Below are 27,076 nucleotides of genomic sequence, written 5' to 3'. Positions count from 1 at the left end.
TTAATCATAAAAGATTCCAAGCATGTTAGTGAATCTGTAAATTGCTCTAATTGCTCATTTACATGTTTTTCTAGGTCTTTAATATGATCATCCTTAGGCAGCATCTGGATGGCATGAAAACTGCCTTCTAGGTATTGGAGTCTGGATTCGAGGTCATGATTTGCTGATTTTGAGTCATCAGCAATCAACCATATGGACCTATGTAATCTGGCAGCCCTGTACTGTAAATTATCTTCCAAACATTCAAATCTAGACTCAAATTTGTGATCTGCTACCTTGGATGCTTCTATAATTGATTGAATGGCATTGTCCAATTCTTCAGCCCTATCCTGGGTATTTTGCACCGTTGCATCTAGTTGCTGGGTAACATTGCCTATCTGAGTTTCTAGCTGGCTACAGATATTCTTTAGCTTATCATGGTCTTCTGACAGCCTAGCCTCTAAGGCCTCAGACATGGAGGATCTCTCTGTGTTTATCTTACCATAAATACGCTGCATCTCATCAGACAGCTCTGTCTTTAGCGTATTGGACACAGAGCCAAGCTTATCATCCAATTTCTGTTTCACTTGCTGCACAATTGTGGTCTGACCTAATCTGTTCTCCAAAACCTCACTGTGTAAAGCTGTTATTTCCTGTAAGTAGATGGTGAGGTTATCCTTATCCCTATTCCTGAGTCCTCTGGCTAGTAATATTATTTGTATCAACAAGCTAAATGCCATTACAATATATAGGCCAGTAATTGGCAGATTAGCATCCTCCTCAAACATTGAATTCACATAATAAGCAAAAATATTACCAATTTTAGCAAATGATAAATATTCCCGCCATAATTTTATCTGATTTCTACTCCAGATGCAGTAACTATCTTTGACCAGTGGGTGGCACAGGTCTTCAGTTAGTCTGTGGCATTTGGCAGTGGAGTAGCAGCTGTGGAGAGAGATCACAAAAGAGGCTGCGCTTATCTTAGAGAGTATACAGCCTTGCGTCTGCAACCACTGAATGAGGCACAGCTTTAAGGCCACTGCATGGACCCTGCTGAAAGCTGAGACCTACTCGGTTCATGGGCTGGAGGCCTCTGGGCGTGGATAGGCAGCAGTCTGAGCTGATCCTGAGCGCACGGAGGTAAAACCGTAGGAGGTCTGTGTGAGTCTCCAAGCTGGTAGCAGCTCAACAGCAACTGGTCGGCTGGGAGTTGGGAACACCTCTGAAGAGAGGGACCTTTCCCCCCTGCCAAAGCCACAGGCCCGGTGGGACCCACAGCCTGTCCCAAATGGGGTGTAGGTTTCCAATATCCCGCTCCTGACTACCAGATATAGTGGGAAATTACCAATACGGAGTCAGGTAGAAATACAAGGGTATTTAATAGGGAAAAGCCTTACTTACAGAGTGAACTAGCCAGCCGGCATGGCAGCAGTCTGTTCAGCAAGTACTAAAGTGAAACCGAAAGAAAAACGCAGTCCCATGAAAGCCTCACTCTACATCACCCTGACCACACCATCGAAAGCATGGTCAGGCACACCTGTGGCCAGCCCCTAAGTAGGCGTGGCTAAAGCTTCCCCTACAATGGTGAAGAGGATGTGGAGAAAGGAGAACACTTCTCCACTGCTGGTGGGAGTGCCAACTTGTACAGCCACTTTGGAAATCAGTATGGTGACTCCTCAAGAAAATGGGAATGAATCTACCACAAGATCCAGCAATTCTACTCTTAGGAATATATTTAAAAGAAGCACATTCATAAAACAAGGACATATGTTCAATGATGTTCTGGCTATTTGTAATAACCAGAAACTGGAAGCAGCCTAGATGCCCCTCAACCGAAGAATGGATAGAGAAAATGTGGTACATTCAGCAGAAAAATGGAATCTTGAAATTTGTAGGAAAATGGATGAACCTCGAAGAAACCATTCTGAGCAAGGTAACCCAATCACAAAAAGACAAACATGATATGTAGTCACTCATATGTGGATTTTAGACATAGAGTAAAGGATTAACAGCCTACAGTCCACACTGCCAGAGAAGCTAGTAAAACAACGAGAACCCTAAAAGAGACATACATGGGCCCCTGGAGAAGGGGAAAGGGTCACGATCCCCTGAGCAAATTGAGAGCACAGGAGGAGGGGGAAGGGAACTAGGAGAATGAGAAGGGGAGAAGAGGAGGGATGCAGAGGGCATGAGGGAGCAGAATGGTTGAGTCAGGGGAAGAAAAGAAGATAACAAGAATGGAGATACCGTAATAGAGGTTGACATTTTAGGTTTACAGAGAAATCAGGCACTAGGGAAATGTCTGGAGATCTACAAAGATGACACCAGTTAACAATCTAAGCAACAGAGGAGACGCTACCTTATATGCCCTCCCCTTATAATGAGATTGATGACTGACTTATATGCCACCCGATAGCCCTCATGCAGCAACTGGTGGAAGTAGAAGCAGACACCCACAATTTATCTCTGAACTGAACTGGAATTCAGAGTAGGACGAGTGAAGAGCAAAGGGGTTTAGACCAGGCTGGTGAAACGCACAGAAACAGCTGGCCTGAACATCGGGGAACTCTCGCTCCCCAGACTGATAGCTGGGATACCAGCATGGGACTGATCCAGACCCCAGGAACATGAATTTCAGTGAGGAAACCTCAGAAATCTACAGGACCTCCTATAGTAGTTCAGTACTTATCCCTAGCATAGGTGTGGACCTTGGGAGCCCATTCCACATAGAGGAATACTCCCTGAGCCAAGACACATGGGGGTGTGCCTAGGCCCTATCCCAAAGGATACGATAGATTCTGACCCCCCCCCCCATGGAAGGCCTCACCATGAAGGGGGAGCATAAATGATATGTGATAGGTAGGGTTTTAGTTGGGGGTATCGGTAGGGGAGGACGCGAAGGAGAAGGGAACTGGGATGGTCATGTAAAAGAATCCTGTTTCCAATTCAAATAAAAAAATCTGAAAAAAAATTAGGTGAATTCTGTGATAAAATGCCAGTCAGCATGTGTGTTTATAAAAATATGTAAGTATCATATGTGATTCATCATGCCCTTTCACATTAATTTATGAGAGTCTAATGCTCAGTAAAATCAGGTGACATTTGCAAGATAAGTGGCCTACCATGGGTGATTGACAGCTTTTCATCCTTAAATTGGGAAACTTTCCACCACACAGAACTATAGGAAACTATGTGTCTCATTTTTCTGGTCATCGTTTGAGGATTTTTAAAAATTATTTTGATGTATGTGAAGTTCCCAATTGAAGTGAACGTCCTTTCTGCTGGAAGCAATTTACCTTCCTTACAGTGCTTAGTGGTGACATAATTGATTTTGTTGCCATTGATTAAAAGTCACATTAAGTTTAAAACTGTCAGCTGAACTCAGAGATAACATTTTCATAATGACTTTTAATAAACATGGAAGAAGTGATTTCATTGCGTTCATAAATTTGATGAATGGCATTTTCCCAGCACCAAAATAAATGAGCTGCTCATTTGCATGTGTAATTACTGCATTGCAGGTAGATTCTGTAGTACATTTCTTTTGGGGGGGGTGAGAAATGAATAAACCAAATATAAGTTTAGGAAACGCTCTAAAAATGGATACTATGGGGAGTTTTGGAAAGCTGGTCATGTTTTCACATACAGAAAAGAAAAGATGGGGGACATCTTTGTTCATTCTAACTTAACTTTGGTGAAAATTTCATCTACAATAATGTTTTAGTTAGGCATGTCTTCCTTCCAGTGTCAAATTAAAATTTAGCCACTTTGATCACCACCATTGGTTTCCCTACTTCTGCTTCCACCCACATTAAGGTTATGTCAATCAAATTGTCCCTTAGATCAATCACATCATGCTACTTTTCTGCTCAGAACTTTGAATATTTCCTCTTCTTTTGAAGTCAAACCCAGAATCTTAACTATGGCAAATGTGATTGTTTGGTATTTACAACTTGTTTTTACCTTTCCAGTCCCTATTCTTCACAATATTTCAAAATACTACCTTCTCACAATCCATCTGATCTGTCTCAGTCACTCAGGCACGGTCTGTCTCAGGTGTTTACATTTGTTATTCCATTTGCCTTGGATATTTTTCTCAAGATCTGTATCTTCACCATAAAGTTCCTGGACAGACTCTCTACAATATATATATGTTGTAAATACCCACTTTTCTATCTTACTTTTTTCAAAGAGTGCTTCTAAATATTCAGTATGCATAGAATTTATTTACCTGTCTTACTACCTCAGAAAATATGCCCTAGGAGAGCAGATAGTTTGTTGTACTACATATCAAGTAATTGATATGAAGTGAATGTTAGATGTTTATTAACTAAGTGAATGTTTATTAAACACTTGTGATTCTGTGTCCAAATATAAATGCATAAATATTTAACTCATAAATTAATTACTTAGTTGAGATTTTATATTAGTCTAAATATTTAAGAGAACACTCTGCTTCTGGCAAGTATTAGAAATACAGGAGTCAACAAATCCTGTGCAAGCTTATTAAGACTTTAATTCTTGGTATTAGTAAATAATGATTAGAAAATATTTGTACATTTTATAGAGGTACACATCCTTAGTAATAAGGGAAATGCAAATCAAAACAACTCTGAGATACCATCTTACACCTATAAGAATGGCTAAGATCAAAAACACTGATGACAGGTTTTCCCGGAGAAGATGTGGAGTAAGGGAAGCACTCCTCCATTGCTAGTTGGAGTGCAAACTTGTACAGCTGCTGTGGAAATCAGTATGGTGATATCTCAGAAAATTAGGAATCAATCTACCTCAAGACCCTGATAAACCACTTTTGGGCATTTATGCAAAGGAGGTACAATAACACCACAAGGGCATTTATTTGCTCAACTATGTTCATAGCAAATTATTCATAATAGCCTGAACTTAGGAACAATCTAGGTGTCCCTCAACCAATGAATGGAAAAAGAAAATGTGGCACATTTACACAGTGGAATACTAATCAGTGGTAAGAAACAATTAAATTTGCAGGCAAATGGACAGAACTAGAAAAAAATATCCTGAGTGAGGTAAGCCAGACATGGAAAGACAAGTATAGTATGTACTCACTCATAAATGGATACCAGAATATAGGCTACAATCCACAACCCCAGAGAAGCTAGAACTGTCTTCCAGAAACAGATGAAAGCAGATGCAAAGATTCAAAACTAATCATTGGGCCAAGCTTCCAGAGTACAGTCAAAGTGAGGGAGAAGTGATAGTATGAACAAAGGAGTCAAGACCCTGATGGGGGAAATCCACAGAAACAGTGGACCTGAACTACTGAGAGATCACTGACGCTGTACTGACAACCAGGGAACCGGAGTATGACCAAACTAGGCCCCCTGAATATAAGTGACAATGGTGTGGCTTGGGTAGCATATAAGGCCACTGGCATTGGGACCAAATCTAACTCTAATCCATAAAAATTTACTTCGTGGAGCCCATTCTCTATGGAGAGAAACCTTGCTGAGTCTAGGAACGGGTTGGGGGCACTTGGTCCTACTTCAAAGAGGTGATAGGACAGACATAGTTGACTTCCTAGGGGAGGCTTCATGCTCTCTGAGGAGCAGATGGGAGGTGGGCTGGAGGGAATGCAGGGTCAGTGGGAGGCGAGGAGGGAGGGGGAACAGGGGTTGGAATGTAAAAAAGAAGTAAATTAAAAAATATTTTAAAGAGAAAGAAACACCATATACCTCAAGGGGAGAATTGTGAAGTCATTATCTCATACTTCATGGAGAAAGGATAATTGATTGATCCCTTCATAAGGGGATCAATTTTTACTTTAAACTCAGGATGAAGTAGACAAGTAGTGGTAAGAAAAAAATCCTTTTAAAAAACCAATTATTATGTGTTCTATGTATATGCTTCATACCCATGGATCTGGAAGAGAGTGTCTGATACACTGGAGCTGGAGTGAGAGATGACTGTGACAGATGACAGCATGCAGGTCATGGCAACCTAACCTAGGTTGTATGCAAGAGGAACAAACTTTCTTTACCTCTGAGCCATCTCTTCAGCTGCAAGATTAACTTTTCCTTAAACTACAGGTACACCCTAGGGTCACAGTACTTGACACATGTTGCATTTTTGCCCCGTCCGGCGTGTTCTGGTAATTCGCAGGTCATGAGGGGGACTAAGCCTGAAAATAAATGGGTGAGAAAGAAAGATGGAGACCAAGCAATGGGTTGTCAAGTTCTGTTTATTGAACTTAAGCAGAGTTCTTAAAGAGTAAGAGGAAATAAAGAAAGAGGAAGTAAGGGAGGGGGAGGAATGGGTGTTAATGCCCTCAGGCCTGGGCAGGTGTCCCTGAACATTCTTGTGTTTTATCTCGGAACACTAACCTTTGGGGAGGGGGTGGGGTGTTTGACTAAATTGGCGTTAGCCAGGCATGGAGGTCGCCAGGCCTCTTGTAAAGGAGACTTTTATATCTAACTTTTATATCTCCTGACACATTTTCATAGATATTTGTTTAGTAAAAATTAACTCTACTCTTCTTCTGGAAGGAAGCGAGATCAGTTCTGACTCAAGTCACAGAAGGAAGTATGTTTGTATTCCAGAACAAGTCGCAGTGGACTCTATTGAGACCCAGTTGTCATAGGACCCTATCTCTTACCGTTGCTGTTAAAAGCTTCTGAAAGGGTGCAACTCTCAATATGGAACCTGAGGTCACCAGTGGAAATCAGAGTTAGGTCAGTAACAGCAATTAGGGGGTCACATGAAAACCCTTCAGTGGAAGGAATGGCTTCATTGTACAACTGAGGAAGGGGCACAGCTCAAGAGGAAAATCCAACTAGCATTCACATGAAAGCTGTTCATGAGCATGTGAAAATACAAATTGCATAAACTGGACTTCCACATGAGAAACAGCCAGAAGAGCTTCAGGTCCTTGATGACTTGATTTATCCTTCCTTACTATCCTTCATATGTATCTCTGTGTACATGGGGTATCCAGAAAGAGGAGCCTGGGGAGTACCTGCAGGGCTAAGAAAGGTTTTTCTTTACTCTTCCTGCCTTAGTCAGTATTCTGTTGCTGTGAATAGACACCATGACCCAGGCAAGTTTTATAAATGAAAGTATTTAATTGGGGTGGCTTGCAGTTTTAGAGGCTTAGTCCATTCTCATCACAGCTGGGAGCATGGCAAAAGCAGGCAGACTTGGTAATGGAGAAGTTGCTGATGGTTCTAGATCTGGATCCATAGACAGCAGGAAGAGAACCTCTGGGTCTGAAACCTAAAGCTTCTCCCCCCCCCCCCCCACACACACTTCCTCCAACAAGATCACAGCTCCAAATCCTCTCAAATAGTGCTGCTTCCTGCTGACCAGGTATTTAAATCTATGAGCCTATAGGGGCTGTTCTTATTCAAAGCATTTCTCCACTTTACAAAAGCCTAGTCCGTGTTTATCATCCCATGGCACTTCAAAACAAGCTGGTAGTTTCTAAGGATCATGACTTTTGTGTGCCTTCATGTGTCAGTACATGTATGTGCAGGTAAATAGACATGAACAGGAGGAGGCCAGAGGCAGGTGTCTAGTATCTTTCAAGTTTTCTATTGTTTGTAGTATGTCTCAGTGTGCATGTGTTATGCGTCCAGTTTTGCATGTGTGTAAGCACATGTATCGGGGGGAGTTGTATGTGCACATGTGTGCATAAGGCTGATGTCTGGTAATCCTACAGTCTTTCTTATACAAATTTAGAGCTTGACAATATTGCTGGTTTTGCTAATCTGCTTGCTCTGGGGATCCTGTATTGTCTGAGTCTGGAATTACAGCTGGGCCACCCATTCTACTGGCATTTACATGGCTTCTGGGATCAGGAACTTGCCCTGAGGCAGATGTTTCACCCACTGTCCTTGTTTGTTTGTTTGGGGGTGTTCTTGGTGTTTTTTGGAGGTATTGTTTATTATTTTGAGATGGGTTTTTCACAAAATCTGGAATCCACTGATTCAGCTAGACTGGCTTTCTCCACTCAATTCCAGAATTTTCTTTATAATTGAGTTTCTTTGTCTGCTTATCCCAGTATCAGTATTGTTCAGCTCTATTTGTCTGAGTTCCATTTCATATCATTATCTAGATTTTATTAAAGCTGATCCAGAATCCTTTATCTGCCCTTCACTGACCTTCTCCTATCTCAGTGTTTGGTGCCTCATTGGGAATTTTTGTTGTTCATTTATAAGTATAGACAAGGGTGACTGCTGCTTTCAGGAATATGTGAATAAAGCTACTTAAAAGCACTTGCTGTAGCCAATGGAAAATGAGCCCAATGGCATTTTCACAGGTTCTTTGTCTTATAAGGGTTTGACAGGGCCTTTTGTTTTTCTTAATCTCCTTTGTGTATACATATGGCTTTCACTTCGTGTTTTTAGAGAATAGCTGTGTGTCTCTGACTCTACTGCTTTTTCATTGGCTCTTTTTCTTGTTTATTTGTTTGCTTTGTCTTATTCCAATGTATCTGCTTTTTGTTTATCTTATTATTATTCTTTAGATGACTATTTGTTTTTTAATGAGAAAATGGGTATAGGAAGGTGTGTGTGGAGATCTAGGAAGACTTGGGGGAGGGGAAACTGATCAGGATATATTGTATGAAAAACATCTATTTTCTTTTTTTTTTTTTTTTTTTTTTTTGGTTTTTTAAGACAGGGTTTCTCTGTGTAGCTTTGGAGCCTATCCTGGCACTCGCTCTGGAGACCAGGCTGGCCTCGAACTCACAGAGATCCGCCTGCCTCTGCCTCCTGAGCGCTGGGATTAAAGGTGTGTGCCACCAACACCCGGCTATTTTCTTTTTTCAATTTAACTTTTTTTATTGATTCCTTGGGAATTTCACATCATGCACACCAATCTCACTCATCGCATCGTCCTTCTGTGTCTGCCCTCCACCTGAGTAGCCTCCCCAACAAAAAGAAAATGAACAACAAAAACAGGAAAACTTTTCACACCTCGGTCTTTCACATTTTCCTTTTTTTTAGTGGCCTTGTGTTCTGCAGTATACCCTTTTGCGCAAACTGCTTTACTTGTGGGGTGCAAGGCAGGTCTGCCTAAGAAAGAAAAAATATAAAACTGCTTGATACCTATTTTTTTTTAAATATTTGCTTTCAATCTGTGAATTAACATAAGATTTTGAGTACATCTCTTTTCTAAATTTTTTCTTAAGCAAAAGGCAACATTCATTAAGAATCATTTGAAATTAATTGAGCCTGAGAATATGACCGGTGGACACAGAATAGAAAGACAGACTAAAAATATATTCCTATGAATTATGGTTTGTTTATACTATTTTAAAATGTAAAAGACAGCAATTGCAATGGATTAGTTTTTATAGATGGTTTAATTCAGATTAAAACAAATTATATGCTCAATGATATTATATGATGTTGTAGTCCCCTTACAATAGATAATTACAAAGATAAACTAGGGTATTAACATTCCATCATCTTGAATTTGCCTTATGGACAATACATGTGGTTTTGATCTTTTGGATTATTGTGTTTTTCTTGTAACCCGTATCTTTTGCTTAAATACGAGGGTGTTTTAAGTCTCTTAGTACTTATAGTACTTGTGTGCAAATAAGTAAAACCACAATTAATTTCCTGGTTTCATATGATTTTTTTTTTTGTACACACATACACACACACACACCATACAAAACTTTTAGTTGTAATGTGGTTATCCTGGCTAGTTTTTAATGTTAACTTGACACAAGATGGAGTCATCTGAGAAGAGAGATCCTCAGTTGCAAAGCTAGTTCTGTAAGATAGAGCTGTAGGCAAACCTGTGGAGCATTGTCATAGTTAGTGACTGATGTGGAACCAGCCTATTCTGGGTGGTGCCACCTCTGGACTGGTGACCCTGGGCTCTAAAAGAAAGCAGACTGAGCAAGCCAGCAAGCAACCTCCTTAAGTTTCTCCCTCCAGCTTCCTGCCCTGACTTCCTTCAAGGATGAACCATGATAAGGAAGTCTAAGTAAAATAAACCTTTTTCTCCCAAACTTGCTTTTGGCCATGGTGTTTCATCAGAGAACTAGAAACCTTCAGTAAGCCAAAAAACAAACAAACAAAACAAAACAAAAAAACCAAAACTTCATGTGAGTCATCATGCAGAGACATGGGAAATTTCCCATCCTGATATTTTTCATCCTTTTATTCTAATAATTTTAAATGATATTTTAATCCAGAGGCAGAAAAACTAGACAATGCATACCAATTTCATCTTCGAAGAAGAGTGATTTTTAAAGATGACTGTAACTACTGAAGTTCTCAGATTATCCCTGGAGAGAACGCATTTTTCACAGAAGCTGGAAGAGGATTTTCTCAAGTGATTAACTGCTTGTGGCTTTGAAGTCTGATGCAGTAATTGGCACATGAGCACTTTTAAAAAGGTTTTCTTCTCATCACTTGGACCAGATTCTCTGTGCTTCAACAGGGAACAGGTTACGGACATTTACCCATCCTGCTGCCGTGCTCTTTGTGTCTATGGACCCCGGATTTCATTTATTTTCAGAGCTGCTTGGAAGCCTGTTTCACATTCGGCTTCTGTAAGTGATTTCAAATATATACTCTCTGCTTATGTCTTCTTTATCATGTGAAATACTGAAAGCAACTAAAATATTTCATAAAATAGTTTTAAAAATTAAGTAGGACACAAACACCTGTGTTCAAACGCAGCCATGTTAATGCCTCACATTGCTAGCCACAAAATGAGACTTGTCTTGTTGTTGTTTCTCATCCTTTAAATAGGTCCTTTCCTACATCAAAGATTTTCAATGTTTTTAAAATATGTTTTAAAATTAAAATTATACCCCATCCCCTCCTCCCTCCAACTCCTCCCATCTCTCCCCAGGTCTTTATCTAATGATGGCTGCTTTTCCGTGGTTATTCTCCCTCCCTCCCTCCCTCCCTCCCTCCCTCCCCTCCCTCCTCCCTCCCTCCCTCCCTCCCTCCCTCCCTCCCTCTTTCTCTTCTTTCTCTTTCTCTTTCTCTTTCTCTCTCTCTCTCTCTCTTCTCTCTCTCTCTCTCTCTCACACACACCACACACACACACACACACATACACAAACATACACACACACACACACACACACACACACACACACTCTGCTGACTTTTTTTTTTTTGTGCGTATTTAATTTCAAAACTGACCACTTTGTATTAGATAACCAGTTAGGGGACTCATCCCTGTGAGAGGCTAATTCCCTTCCTCTCAGCACTTAAGAGTTGCCTATAGTTCTTTGTCTAAGGGCGGGGCCCTATCAGATTTCCCTCTTCTGTGTTTATGTGTCTATTGATATTGTTATTGTTCATGTCATGTTTAGGCAGCTTTTCTGGGAAAAACTGTCTCACAGCCTGATCCCTCAGCTCTTGCAATCTTTCTGCCCCCTCTTCAGCCTTGTTCCCTGTGCCTTGGTGAAGGAGTTGTGTTGTAAATTTCTCTGTTGGGTCTTGCTTCCTGTAATCCCTTTATCTCTGCATTGTGACCAGTTGTGGTTTTATAATTGCTTATTTTGGGACCTTTTGGTGTCTTGGAAGTTTGTAGTGCTGCTTCTTGATTTATGGAATTGCAGAGATGGTTTATTCCCATATTCTTCTGATAGCATAAGACTTAATACACTTATTCTATTCTATACCTATAAGCTTTGAAACCAACATACCTGTATTATCCTTTGTAGTTTCTTCATTGACAATATTTCTAATTATATGATATAAAGAATATCCAAGTGTATGTAACATAGTGCTACAATGTTTGCCTAGCAGCCACAAAACCCAGGATTCCACCCACAAACTCATCAAAACCAAATCTTACTATGGACGTTCTTTGCTACTTCAAGCAATAGCTTTTAAATCTATAGTTTTTCAATACCACTGCTAAGATTTCTGCCTTCTGACTACTTCTTTCTGCATCTGTAGTCCTCCACTTATTTCATTGTCAAAAGCTGCTAACATTCAGGTTCTCTTTATTATTTAGACAAGTGTTCTCTATGGGTTAACCCTAAAAGCTGAAACTAACAGAAAACATTTGCTGCATGAAGAGCAAAGGAGTTCAGTTACTTGCTTGTACTCTCCAATTCCAGAATGAATGCCTACAGTAACCATCAAGCTTTAATAAGTTCCTCTGTGGTTTTTGACACATCTGTGGCTGCTGGTCACATCTGAGTTTGCATCATATTCCTAAGGCAATTTCTCACACAGTTTTATCTGCAGGAGTTTCTGATTGCCCCTTTTTACTTTGAGAAAGAACAAACCTTCATCTTTATAAGCATAACCAGTCTTTGATTTTTCCTCCATGTTTTGGAGTGCATTCTAATTTTTGAAAGCCAATGAACATTTTACTCTGTTTTGAAATTACTGTCCATTTGAACCTAGACTTCAGGAAAGCTTCTAGTGCCAACAGCTTCTAATTCTTCTCATTTATTTTATCTTGTATTATCATCATTTTCACTCAAATATCAATTTCAAATTTATTCTAAAGTTATCCCTTTCTCATTTACTTTTTGGGGGTTAATACTGCCTCTTCGATGCACTGTCTTTTATTCTGCTCTGGATTGATTGTGATTGACTTCCATTGTGATTGACATTTCCATTGTACACTCTTAGGTAACCCTCCCAATTTGGACCATATCAGAGATCTATATCTGATCATTTATCAATAAAGTGTTTCTATGGTAGCCTCATAATAGTTAATACATGTGGCTGGAATCTAAAGCATTGTGTTACTACAGACATTTGAAGGAATTGCTCTAATTGTCTATTCTTTAATATTGCTGGTTAAAATTCACAAGGGAGGCTATTTCTCTATTGTTTGAAAGTGATCCATTCATTTTTATGGGTGGTTGTTGACTTATGAAAACTTTGAGTTAATCTTGGTGGTCTGAAAGTTTACAATAGTATGGTTTGATGACTTTAAAAACCGATTCTAGTTGAAGCTCAGAATGTATTTCTTCACAATTCTCATTTCTTTCTATTCTATAATGTTTTGTCTTTATTTATTTCTTTAATTTCCTTAAGACTTTTTCTCATTTTGTCTTTCTGGAAGTATTGGTAATTGGGCATCTGAAATATTGAATCTATCAGTCAGATTTTTCAATTATTTCATATATATGCTCAATATTCAGATATATTCACTATATGTATTGCATTCCCTTATATTTTCTATATACTCAGATGGAATATATGTTATTAATACATGACTATAACTATGTATTTCTCCCCTGTGTGCTTCCTGGAGGCCTTATTGGACTGAGCTACTCAGAAATGTCAGTTTGGCTGCTTCTCAGGACCATGTGAGTTGCCACAGCTGCTCATCTACTTCCTGCTGCCCTGAGCATGTATAGGTGTTCCTACTTGTGGAGGTTAGAGGTCAAAGTCATGTGTCTTTAAATTGCTTTACACATTAAGCTTTTGAGAAAGGGCCTTCTACTGAACCTGGAGCTCATGGGTTAGTTAGAGCAGCTGGCAAGTGGTACATTTGTCATCCTCCATACCTCCCCACCTCCATGCTAGATTTACAGATCTGTGCACCTTGAGTGGCTTTTATATGGTTGATGGGCATCCAAACTCACCTCTTCATGTTTACAACAATTACTTTTTACCAGAGAACTCATGTCTTTGATCTCTTCTTATACATTTTGAGATTAGCCTATTACTACATGTATGTTGTGAAAATATTTTCTCCCTTTGTCATTTGATCTTACTATTTGGGCTCATTTTTCTGCTATTGTTTTTGTTTTTGATGCTTTTGGAGTTATATATGTGAAACAGTTACCAAGGATGATGCCTGGAAGATTTTTCTTTTATATTTCCTTCTTGAAAGCTTATAGTTTCAGGTCTTACATTAAAGGCTTTGATCCATTTTAAATTGATTTTGTTCTTCTGCTTTTAGATGCCCCATTTGTTAGATATTATTATTTATCCATTATTTGCTCTTGACAGGCATTTCAAAGATCAATTGACTATATGCCTGTGAATTTATTTCAGGGTTTCTAGTTTATTCCCTTTGTTTCTGTGCATATGGACTGGCTGGCCTTGTGCTTGTGACTTCTGAGACAACTCATGAATTATGAGAGTACAGGCATGTACCATTATGCATAGCTTGGATATATGTTTCTATCAGGTTTGATCCTTTCAGCACTTTTTGTTATTGTTCTCAGAGTTAAGGTGATGATTCATGGTCTCTTGTAGTTCTGTATTTTCTTAGATTAATCAGTCTTGTACAGCAAATGCTTCCAAACGGGTACCTAACAAGAAATCATGACTTGAGTTTTCAGTTATAGAGGCTAGGAAATATCTGATCAGGACTTGTCTATTGGTTTAGAAGGGTTCAGTCCTGATTTTTCTAAATGTGATGGGAGTGATGAGAAAACTTGGCAACTTTTTTATGGTACTGATTAATCATATTGATAAGTGTCAACTTCATGATCTAGTCATTTCCTCAAAGGCCCCACTTCTCAAACCCTTTATACTGGTGACTAGTAGTAACATAAGTTCTAGGAGGACACAAACATTCAAACCATAGCACATTTCACAGTAAGTTGTTCTCTCTCTCTCTCTCTCTCTCTCTCTCTCTCTCTTTCTCTTTCTGTTTTTGTACAAAATCTAGCAAGGATTTTGATAGGAATTTCATGGATTCTGTATGTTGCTTCAGAATTATGGACATTTTGGCAATATCAAATTTTTAAATTCAGTAATATGGGATTTCTTTTCATTTGTTTTTTAATTATTTTTTATTTTTGATATTATAATATAATTGTATAATTTCTTTCTCCCCTTTCTTCACTTCAAACACTCCAATGCAACCCCTACCTTGTTGTTTTTCGAATTCATGCCATTTTTTCCTATATTTATTGTTATAGTTTCCATCACTGTTTTGAAATTTTTATAAGTTGTATGGCATCTCTCATCTAAAAGTATATATTTAAACTCATACACATATTTACCCACAGAAAAACATGAACTATTTTCAGACTATGTGAATGAAGCAATGCGAATAATGGATTTCTTATTTGTAATTGAAACTCAATTGTAAGATATATAATTATTGACATCTAAATACTCTAAAATTCAGAAATATTCTAAGTATCCAACTCATTGGTTTCAAGCACTTCAGACAAAGGTTACTCACCATTTGGCTGTCTTTCACATTAGTGGTTCTTAGTATTTTGTTTTATTTTTACAAGTTGTGTTGTTTTCTTAATTTTTTCCAGCTAGTTTATTGATAATACGTGGAAACACAGTTAACTTTCGAATGCTGACATTACATCTTCTATTGTGGTGATTCTGCAGAACTTTTTCTTATGACTGTTCAATAGAGAGCTCATTTGTAAAAGGGACGGTTTAACTGATCCCTTTGTAATTTGGAGAATTTTTTCTTGCAGAAATTAACTAGTATTTGCACTAGTATTGATGGACAGAGTGGCAAGCTGATATCATTCCTTTGGTTCCAGTATCATAGGAAAGGTTTTAGATTTTCTTCATGGGTATGCCTTCGCTGTGTCAATGCCCTTGCATTAATTTTTAAGTTAATGGTTTTACATGAAGAGTAAAAGTGATATGCATTTACAACTTACAAGTTGGAGTGCTTGTGTGTATACATGTGTGTAGGGAGTAACCCTAGCCCCGCCCAATAGTCCTGGGGCAGGTACCAGGTGGACCTGGGGACTCGCCCATAAGGGCGGGGTGAAGGAAAGCCGGCATGACGTAAGAGGGGCTTCTTAAAGGACTGCACGGGGGGACCGCGCTCTCTCTTTGTTCTGGCTGCGCTGGCTGGGTTCTTAACCTAGCTCTGGCCTGTGTAACACCCGGTTGTGCTTGGAAATAAAGAGACCTTAATCCAATACATGTGAGTATGTGTGTGTGTGCATTTTATTTTCTTAATTGCAATATACACTATTGTGTTGGCTCCAAGGCAAAAATCAGAAGATCTTAAGGTAAAAAGTCAATGGATGCTTCTTTGATAAATTTCTCATTAAAAACTTGTATGATTACTTTCTCCTTTAGCGCATGCACTGCCTTTCTAACATGATAAATACCAGTGTGGGTATAAGTGTTGCTTCTAGATGAGTACCAACTACATCTTCCCATGTTCTGTGACATAAAAATATAGTGTCTTCATCAGTATGTCTTAATATCTGGTTGTGGAGGGAATCCAATAGCATTGCAATAGCCTATAGTTTTGGAGGGTCTATAGGACCCTTATTTAATGGGTGAAAATTATCTAATCCATTCCTGATACTGGGGACTTTATTTAGCAGCATATGATATGTAGTTAGGGTCCAGTTGCCCCCATTTTATGGTAACTGTTTTTAAATTCTTTTAAAATATACATTCATTTTAGGAAGTGTCAATGGTAGGAGGTTTTCATATGGCTTTTCAAAAGCCTTCTAGAGTTAGTTATCCCTCCTCAAATTTTGTCTTTTACTCCATTATCCCATCCATACCCTCTTTACTCCTCCTGTTCACATTTTCCTTTTATCTTTTTGTAACACTATATTTTTTTCTCTTCTTTCTTAAAAGAACTTCTTCCTCTTGGTCCCTGAATGTACTTCTGTCTATGTTCATCTTATTTATTGTTGAATAATGTAGTGTTTGTCCAATGAGCAGAAGGTTAGGTGGGACTAGGAGTTGAGAAGGATTCTAGGAAATGTAGTAAAGATGTCTTTCGATCCAGGCAGTAAGTGACATAGCAGGGAGACTCATATATAAGCAAAGGCAAGAAGGAAGTTGTTCCCTTATCTCTTCCTCCTGGTCTCTGCTCTAGAGCTGCCATGCGATCTGTCAGAAAGAGAGGGCACCAGCAGAAGGCATCCTCTATAAGTCTTATAAAATATATAGATTATGATAATTAAGATTGAGTTAGCAGATGAGAAATCCTAGTCATTGGCCAGGCAGCATTTGTACCTAATATAAATCTCTGTGTGTTACTTGGGTGAGAAAGAGAGTTTGCCCCTGTGCTGATCGTTACCACCTTTCCAGCTTTGTTGTACAGGATTTCTAGGCATAGCCGGACACATTGCCAGAGTTCTTCGTGGTATGCAGTTCAGTCTTTAAGAACAAGTTAACATAATTTTATACTTCCTTAATTTTTATGTGTTTTTTTCTTTTTAAATTTGTTTTATGTGTATGGGTATTTAGCCTGCATGTATGGCTGTGTACCAAACTGAAACTAAATGGAAATAAAATCAGTAGGAAAGAATTTCTTTTAAAAGTTTTATTCATGAGAAATCCTGCCTTATAAAAATAGTTATAATTATTTATTCTTTAACTGACCCATACCTGTGTACAATGAGCACATGAACCTTCTTTAGTGTCATATTCATAGACATAACTTTGGTGATTACTTTGGAACTAACACATATTTCATATGGCTTTTTAATCTGATAGCTTATTGTCAATTGCATCTAAAATTCTATGTTATGTATCCTCCCCTCCATACATTGTGTTACTATTATTAGAATTTATACAAGGTTGTATTATACATCTTTAACATATTTTTTAGGCTTAATTATTTTGAAGGACTTAATTTCTTTTGTTACTAGGCTTAAAATTGAGGTGATTTACCTAAGGCCATTGCCACAACACAGTATTATATTTATCATTTTATTAATAAACATTATATGGCTTTTATATGTGTAACTGAGTAGCTGCTCAATTTTTTATTTTGTCTTGTAGAACTTTTGGTCTCTTCTCCAGGAAGAATTATAAAAGTAATGAATTCTCTCAGCTTTCTTTTGAATCCAGGAATCTATCTTGCCTTTACTTTTGTGTCCCGACCTACAGGACGTCAACCTGGGGCAAGAGAGTCAGGGATAGGGAATGGGGACAAGAGACGCAGAAAGAACGACCACAAGACAGGATTCTGATCAACTGGCAAACTTTACTTTTCTCAGGCTAGCTTATATTGTCAGGATATGGGGAGGGGCAGAATGGGTTGTTTGTGCACCAGGTGTTGGTATAGGCAGGATATTAGGAAGCCACAAAGAGGATGTTTGGCAGGGTAAAGAGTTCATGAGTAAGAGATCCAGGAAGGACTGCTTAGGTGACTGAGCCTGTGGGTGGAGGACTCAGTCAGGTTGTTTCTTTTCTTGAGCTGAGGTTCTATGGAACTGCTATGTAAAGGTTAACTATGTGGCCTGCCAAGCATGGCCTAGGATCTAGCCCTGAGATTCAGCTCCCAACACTTTTGAAGGAACATTTTCCTGTTGGTAGTATTCTTGGTAGGCAATGATTTTCCATGAACAATTTGGGCATATCTAACACAATATCTCTGGAGAAAAAGCCAGTGTTAGTCTTATTGACATTACCTTGAATATAATAATTCCTTTCTCTTGATTCATTCAAAATATCCACTCGCCTTTGATGCAGTGGTATGATAGTCTGTCTGGGTATGAATCATTTTGAGTCCTTCTTAAGTGGGGGTTTTCTATGCTTCTTGATTCTTTATCTCTATTTTAGAGGAGACAGGTAAATTTCTTATACATATATACACATATACACACATTCACACACACACACACACATGAACTCAGATATATATGTAAACACTGTCATTGCTGAGTGTGTTATTATATAATGTGAATATATATGAATGTCTTATTATATAGTGGGTGTAGGAGCCTTTTAATTGCTGTCTGATTTTTCACAAACAGGATTGGTTTACAAATTGTTCCTAAACTAGTGTGCATTTAAGAGATAAAAGATGGAGTACTCAGGAGGCAGAGGCAGGCGGATCTCTGTGATTTTAAGATCAGCCTGGTCTACAAGAGCTAATTCCAGGGTAGCCTCCAAAGCCACAGAGAAAGCCTGTCTTGAAAAACCAAGAAAAAAAAAGAGTGAAAAGATGAAGAGCTGCTTTCTCCACCACTTTGGTCCTGTGCATAACACAATATTTTCAACCATAATGTAAATAATATTTAACATCATTACAAAGTTCTGTTGTTGCCTTCTCTGTTGAGTCTCCCGACGGTGGTGGCTCTTTTTTAAGTATCATACTTTTTGTGGATTATATATTCATTTGCTTCTGAAGCAATTTTCTTGCTTACTTATCTTGTTTGTGTTTCATGTCAAACGCTCGCCCCCATATCTTGAGATTTCTTTTCTAGTTAAGGAATGTAAGAGTGAGTGAATAATGAGTTTGTGTAGGTAGAAAAAATTGCTGAAAGTTAAGTTTTGCTTTATAATGATATAAATTGTTTGTGGAACTCTTAAGCAGTCAATATGGGGATTGTGATTTGGGGATGTGATGCAGTTGCATTACCAACTCCTTGATGTGATAAATGTCTATCCAGTATTTCCATTTATCTAGGTGATGCTGAAATGACACAAGTACACTTGGGTTAAGACTTTAGTAAAGCGTAGTATGTGTAGGACATGCAATACAATATAAGAAACAAAACAGAGGCCATTATCTAAAAAGCTGGGTTTTTAGACTAACCAATGAGTACCTTGTCTTTATACAAAGAACATGCTTATTTTCACATTAAAACTTCTAGTATATGTACAAGTTAGCTTGGGAAACAAGGTATATTCATTCAAGTATTTTATACCCCACTGGTCAGCATTATGGAGATCCTAATAGGGTGATGTTTATGTAGCAGCAAATTAATCTGTCTGTACAACATGGAACCTCCTGAACATGACATCTCCCCTAGCATCTGTCTGCATTACATGCATTCTGACATATGCTTCTTCTGCCGTGGTTATTACCTTTTCTACTACATCATAGTTTTTGGGCTTCTGTTGAAACATCTTGAATATTAGTAAACCAATGGGCTAATAATCCATCTATTATGCATTAAATAGACCTATGAAGACAGAAAAAATAGTGAATAATCCTCTTCCCTTTCCCATTTGCATTTAGAATAGGAAGTTTTTCTTGATTTACAAAGGTGTTTTATGATTTTATTTATTGGTTTTGTTTAGTAATAGAGAGAAGCATATTGAAGACATGTGACGTTTCCCTTAGCGGGAGATGGCAAATTTATTCTACTTTTTTTTTCTGGTTTTCGTTTTATTTTTGAGATAAGGATTATCTATGTAACTCTGGTTGCCCTGGAACTAACTCTGTATACCAGGCTGGCATCGAGCTCACTGAGGTCCATCAGTCTTCTAAGTACTGGGATTAAAGTTATGCACCACTACCACCCAGGACATGACAAATTTCTTAAACTAAATGTTAAAACTCTTTTAGTAGTTCACTAAATTCTATGTCTAAAGTGTAATTTCGATTTCTTTGTGATCTTAGAATATGCTACATGTATTATTTTAGGAAGAGATGAAGAATCTAGTAAAGATATCTTTTAGTGGAATTGAATATATCATCATTTTTAAGCCAAAAAAGGTGTAATCAAATTTCTAAAACATGAGATCTACAAAACACAATCATTGTCACAATTCATTGAGTAACTTGATAATTAACCATGTTGCAAAGTTATTCTAAATGAAAAATGATTTCTGTTATAGGCTGCCAAAGCAGAAATCAAATTTATGTTATTTACTATGGAGTGTCTTGACATTTAAAACTCATTATTAATTCATAAGAATTACAGCACTGTCAGTGTATAATCTATTTGAATGATTGGCTCTTTAGATGGAACAATCTGTATGTCCTTAAATTGACCTATTTTAAGAGTTCAATAAAAATTGCAGTTGCTAAAAATTCACTGAGATTTTACTTTTTGAAGAAAGTTTTTCTCTTTTGTTTGGTTGTATATCAAATAGATCTTAGTGAAAAAAAATAATATCCAAATGTTCTCATTAATGCAAGGTGTGAAGTTCCCTGGAAGGAAATGCAATTGTACCTTAGAGGTGACCAGGTTTTGAAGACTTAAGTTTGCCACTTAAGCTGTTTTAGCTACTTTGTTCTGCTTATTTTAGACTGCAATCACACAGAGATACCATATATATTCTATACTAGGCTCTGAATGTTTAACAAAATTTTCAATATACTACTTAAAATGAAAAGTTTTATTTTTCATAGAGATTTACTCCATTATTACTTTAGTATTTTCAATTACCTGAAATTCAGAAAGTGTTGTTTTTAAAATAAATATCTGGAGTTAAGAATAATGGCTCATACTTGTTATCCTAGCAGGTAGAAATAAGGGGATTGCAAATTTGAAGCATGGTGGAATATATAAACAATCATCTCTCTGAAGAACTGTTCTGTATCTATATCTGTCCGTCATAGCATCCAGGACTTAAACAATTAAATATAAGAATACTTCTTGTATTGATCTTAGAATGAACACAAGTTATGCTTGGTGCTGGAGTGATGTTTCAGGGGTTAAGAGTACTTTGCTATTCTTTCATAGGAACCAAGGTCCGTACCCAACATTGAAGTCACGTGGCTCAGAATTATCTATAACTTCAGGGGATTAAACACACTATCCTGATCTCTGTGGGCACTGCACTCATGTCCCACAAAACATACATACCACACATAAATGAAAAATAGACATTAAAACTTTTATACTTGAAGAACTATGTATTAATAGTAAGAAGGAGAGAGTTAAAACATATCTAGGCCTGTTCAAGTTCCTTTAGAGCAATTTATATAAATTAAATGCAGAATTATTAGTTTGCTTATGAAAACATGCTATTTATAAATAAAAATTCGGTGCCATTTCTTAGAGAAAAAATCTTTATTGAGCTCCTGAGCTCTAGTTTTCTGTGCCTTCACAGTTTTGCTTCCTCATAGTTTCCTAGTCCAGTGTGCACTCTGCACACCTGGCACCCAGCAGAGGCACCTCTTTTGAGAAAGAGAGTTTGCCCCTGTGCTGGTGGTTACTACCTTTCCAGCGATGCTGCACAGGATTTCTGGGCATAGCCGGACACATTTCCAGAGTTCTTTGTGGTATGCAGTTCAGTCTTTAAGAACAAGTTTGTTTTATGTGTATGGGTTTTAGCCTGCATGTATGGCTGTGTACCATGTACAATGCAGAGCCCATTGAGGTCAGAAGGGGGCATTAGATCTCCTGGAACTAGTCTTAGAGATGGTTATGAGCTGCCATGTAGGTACTGGGAATTGAACCTGGGTCCTCTGGAAGAACAGCAAGTACTCTCACACACTGAGCCATCTCTCCAGCCTCAACTTCCTGATTTTTTAAGTCTTATGCAAAATAGCTATCTTTCCACTATGAAATTAGCATGATACTATATTTCTTATAATTTTTATTTGATGTATCTCAAACAACTTTTCATATTTTTGCATGTTTATTTTCTTTTGTTTTTTAAAGTTTTATCAAAATATAGCCCATATAATAAATTTGAAAATTTTAAAGTAGGCAAAATAATATATTATGATGTATGTTAGTCCAGTGCCATTATGACTACAATTAAAACAGAACTCATTTTACTGAAAATTTTGGTCATTTTATTTTTAGGTCTTTGTCTCCAGCATTTTATTTCTAGCAGCATTCCTTGGTAGCAATTGAACTACTTTTTATCATTGCAGATTGCTTTGCATTTTATAGAAGTTTAATGAATGAAGTTAGGCAAGGTTTAATTCATTATAATTTCTTTTTTATGCAGACAACAATTTAATATTGTTTTTATTTTTATTGTTCTAATATTTATACTTAATTATGGGATATAGTATGACAATTTACAACAATATGTAGTGATCAAATAAAATATCAAACATTTCTCAAATATAATTTTATATACACTAAAATGATATTTGGAAATGAAAATTAATTGCTAATATATGTACTGATGATATCTTGATTTGTTTTTTTTTAAATTAAATGTGTTCATGTATGGATTCAACAAGTTTTTATTTATTTTTTTGTTTTAAAATCCATTCACCAATTTCACTCATTTGAGTTACTTTCAGGTTTTGATTCTTAGAGATGCAACAGATATGAAACATTTGCTTCAGGTAATTGGATGGACATTTGCTTAGATTTCTTTGAATGAGCACTAGACCTAAGTGCCATGTCTGGGTCCTATTGTGGATGAATATTTGACAAATATGTTTTATTTTGTTTTTTATTGAAAATAGATTTTTCTCTCATACACTTCATCCTGACAACAGTTTCCCCTCTCCCCACCCCCAATTCTCTACTGTCCCAAATCCATCTCCCTTCTGTTTCCCTTCAGAAAGGAGCAGCGCTCCCTAGAGATAACAACAAAGCACTCAAAACATGACAAATAAAGACAAAAACCACTTCATTTATATCTTTGATATCACCCAACATGCTCATCTGAGGCAATGTGTGTGGTAGTACATCATTTTGGTCTTAGTTGAACTTACCTAATCACTAATGAAGTTAAGCAGATTTCCACGCATTTATTTGTTCCCGAATTATCTCTCTCCTAAAAATGAACAATCATTTTAGGAGCAGCTGTTATTTTCAACCAAAATGCTTGATGGAATATTGGTTGAGGTGATGTAGCATCTTAGTTCAGTCTTGGGAAAGGTCGGTGATAGTTATTATGTAAAAATACACTTCATTTTCATCTGGCTAACCCACTGCTTTGTCTTATTACCTCTAACCCACAGACTCTAGGGTTTTCAATGTGGACAATAAGCCCTTTGTTAGTATGGACAGTTTTACTTTGTAGCAGTATATCTGACCTGTATAAAATATTTTCTTTATTTTAAGCAAAAGCTAGCAGTAGTAAACTTTATCATTTGTTCATAATCTTAAAGGGGAAGGCTTACTCCTGATGTAAGTATATGATGTAAGCAATATTCTTTTAAAATTTAATTAATCAATTTTTAATTATTTTTATTTTAAAACAATCTTTGTTATTTTACATACCAATCCCAGTTCCCACTCCTTTCCCTCCTCTTGTTCCTTTCACTGCCCCCTGTCCCACCCTCCTTAGAGAGAGTAAGGTTTCCCATGGGGAGTCAACAAAGTCTGGCAGTCATTTTGAAGCAGGATCAAGGTCCTCTACCCTATATCTAGACTGAGACAGGTATTCCTCCAAAGAGAATGGGTTCCAAAATGCCACTTCAAGCAGTAGGGATAAATCCTGGTCCCACTACCAGTGCCTCCACAGACTGTCCAAGCCATCCAATTGTTACCCGCATTCAGAGGGCCTAGTGTGGTCCTATGCAGGTTCCCTGGCTATCAGTCCAGAGTCCATGAGTTCCCAATAGCTCAGGTCAACTGTTTCTGAGGGTATCCCAAAATGGTTTTGCCTCCTTTGTACTCGACCCAGTTCTTGGCTGTGGATCTCTGCATACACTTCCATCAGTTCCTGGATGAAGGTTCTATGATGATAATTAAGGTAGTCATCCATCTGATTAGAAGAGAAAGAAGGTCAGTTTAGTCACCCTTTCCACTAATGCTTAGGGTCTTACCTGCGGTCATCCTTGTGGATTGCTGGGAATTTCCCTAGTGCCAGATTTCTCTCTAGCCCCATAATGGCTCCTTCAATCAGGATACCTCTTTCCTTGCTTCCCCTGTTGCAGAGGTTCTTTCTGCCTTGTCCTGTGGCCCTTGAGCCCAAGATAAGCACACAGACACTATATTATTTACCGTTGGCTGATCAATGGGGCTTCTTATTGGCTAGAAATGTCTTAATTATTAATCCATTTCTATTAATCTAAGTATTTCCACATGGTTTATCTTACCAGAGAAGGGTCTGAACCTGTTACTCCTTTGGCGGCCTACATGGTGACTGTTTCCAGCACTTCTCTGCCTACCTTTCCCAGAATTCTTCTTGTTTTAGTGCTGTCTATACTTCCTGCCTGGCCAAGCAGTGTTTATTCATCAAAAATTAAGAAAAACATATATACAGAAGAACATCCCCCATCACTCCCCCTTTGTGTTTCCCTCAGCTCAACCGTTCCATTCTGTCATATTCTCCTCCCCCATGCCCTTCTCTGCCACGCTCCTAATTTTCTTAGGAGATTTGTTTACTTTCCCTTCACAGAAGCATCCATGTGTGTCTTTCTTAGAGTTCTCTTTGTTACCTAGATTTTCTGGGGTCATGGACTATAGGCTGGTTATCTTTTGCTTTACATTGAATAGCCACTTGTGAGTGAGTATATACCATGTTTGTCTTTCAGTGTCTGGGTTACCTCATTTGGGATTTTTTTTCCTTCTAGATCCATCCATTTGCCTGCAAATTTAAAGATTTCATTCATTGTTCCTGCCTGCTGAGTACTACTCCATTGTGTAAATGTACCACATTTTCTTTATCCATTATTCAGTTCAGGGGCATCTAGGTTGCTTCCAGGTTCTGGGCATTGTGAATAATGCTGCTATAAAACACAGTTGATGTCCTTGTGGTGTGAATGTCCATTCTTTGGGGATATGCCCCAACGTGGTATTGCAACATTTTGAGGTAGACTGATTCCCAATTTTCTGAGAAAATGCCACACTGATTTCCAAAGTGGCTGTACAAATTTGTACTCCCACCAGAAATACGCTCAAGAATATATTTCCAGGTGGAGGAGATTTTCTTTTACTTCTAGTGCACAGGATTTTTTTTAGGATTGATTATAAGTTTTTGCCCAAAAACTTTGTCTATAATTATTGAGATAATTACATGACTTTTAAAAAATTGTTAATATGGTAGACCACATATTGATTAATTTCTATATGAGACCAACTTTTCCTTCCTCTATTCATTATAGTAAATTATTTTTAATGTATGTTTTAAAACTCCACATATTTATACTCTATTTACATCATTTCCTCCTTCTGTCTCCTTCCTCAAAATTCTCCATGTGAATTTTCAGTGTCAGTTTTCCCATATCATCTCTGTATTTCTGTGTCATCTGCTTCAGATAGTACCTTAATGGAGCAACTTGTTTTGGCTCCCTGTTTTGGAGCTTTCAGCTCCTGCTTAGACCTGTGACAAGGAAGTATACCCCAAGTATGTAATAGAGCTGACTGACTCCATGCACAAATTATATACAAGCAAGATAGAAGTGCGGGCTTATCTCCTTCAGGCCTTTTTAAAGCATGCTGTCAATGACTTGAAGCCTTCTACTAGGCCCAGCTTTCTGTTATTTCAGGGAGAATGACATGGATATATTGCAAAATTTAAAAAAGAAATAAGTTTACTTTAAAAGGGTGGGTTACTGTTTCCTGGGAAGCAAGCTTTGCTGATACAGACCATGAGGAACACTAAAGGTCTATGTAATTACTATATATCACTGTGGCCAGAATACCAAATGCAACATCATAAAGGAGAAAAATTTACTTTTGCTCATTTCTTCAGAGGTTCAACTTATGGTTTCTTGGCCTTATTCACTTAAGGCACAGCATCATGGTGACAGTAGCATGTGATAGGAAAGGCTCTCCTCAGTGGGCAGGAAACAGAGGTCCAGGAAGGACTGGGTCAGCAAACAAGATGTCTCCAAAGACTCTCCTCACAGTGCTCTGCTCATCTCCTTCAAAAACAGTAACAAAAATAACTAACCTGTGACCAACCACCTAACATATTTATGGTCATTTCATAAGCAAACCATAATAAGATCCAAAAATGAAATTATGTTGTGAAAATAATTGCTTTTTTCCTCATATGGGTCAAATGTTTTGTTATTTTTCACTGAATGGCAGGGATTGTAGAATTTGCTTTTTAGAGGGTATGCTTATTAATATTAACATTGTAAAGGAGCTAGTTCTGTTGATTGGGATGGGAAGAACCCAGATTGTAGTAACTGTGCATTACCTTCTCTGTGCTCTGGTTTGGATTGAATACAAAGGAAAAGGTGAGTTGAATACTTTCACTTTACTTTTCTTTTTTTTTTTTCTTTTTTCTGGTTTTTTTTTTTTTTTTTTTTTTTTTTTTTTTTTTTTTTTGGTTTTTCAAGACAGGGTTTCTCTGTGGCTTTGGAGGCTTTCCTGGAACCAACTCTTGTAGAACAATTAACTGTGTGTCTGAACTCTGAGCCAAAACAAACCCTACTTCCTTAATCTGTTTTTGTCAGATATTTTGTGACAACAGCTCATGAAGTCACTAAAAAAGGGGTATTTTTAATTTTTAGAGGTAGAATTATATGCACACAATTTTATCTATCAAAAAATATGTTTTTTCATTGAAAAATTATTTTCCATATAATATATTCTGATTGTGGTTTCCCCTCTCTCAAATCCTCCCATTTATTTCCCATCTCCCTATAT

Source organism: Cricetulus griseus (genome assembly GCF_003668045.3).
Source record: "Cricetulus griseus strain 17A/GY chromosome 1 unlocalized genomic scaffold, alternate assembly CriGri-PICRH-1.0 chr1_0, whole genome shotgun sequence".
In the NCBI taxonomy this organism is placed as follows: domain Eukaryota; kingdom Metazoa; phylum Chordata; class Mammalia; order Rodentia; family Cricetidae; genus Cricetulus; species Cricetulus griseus.
The sequence above is the reverse complement of the archived record's forward strand: the minus strand, read 5'-3'. Positions refer to the sequence as shown.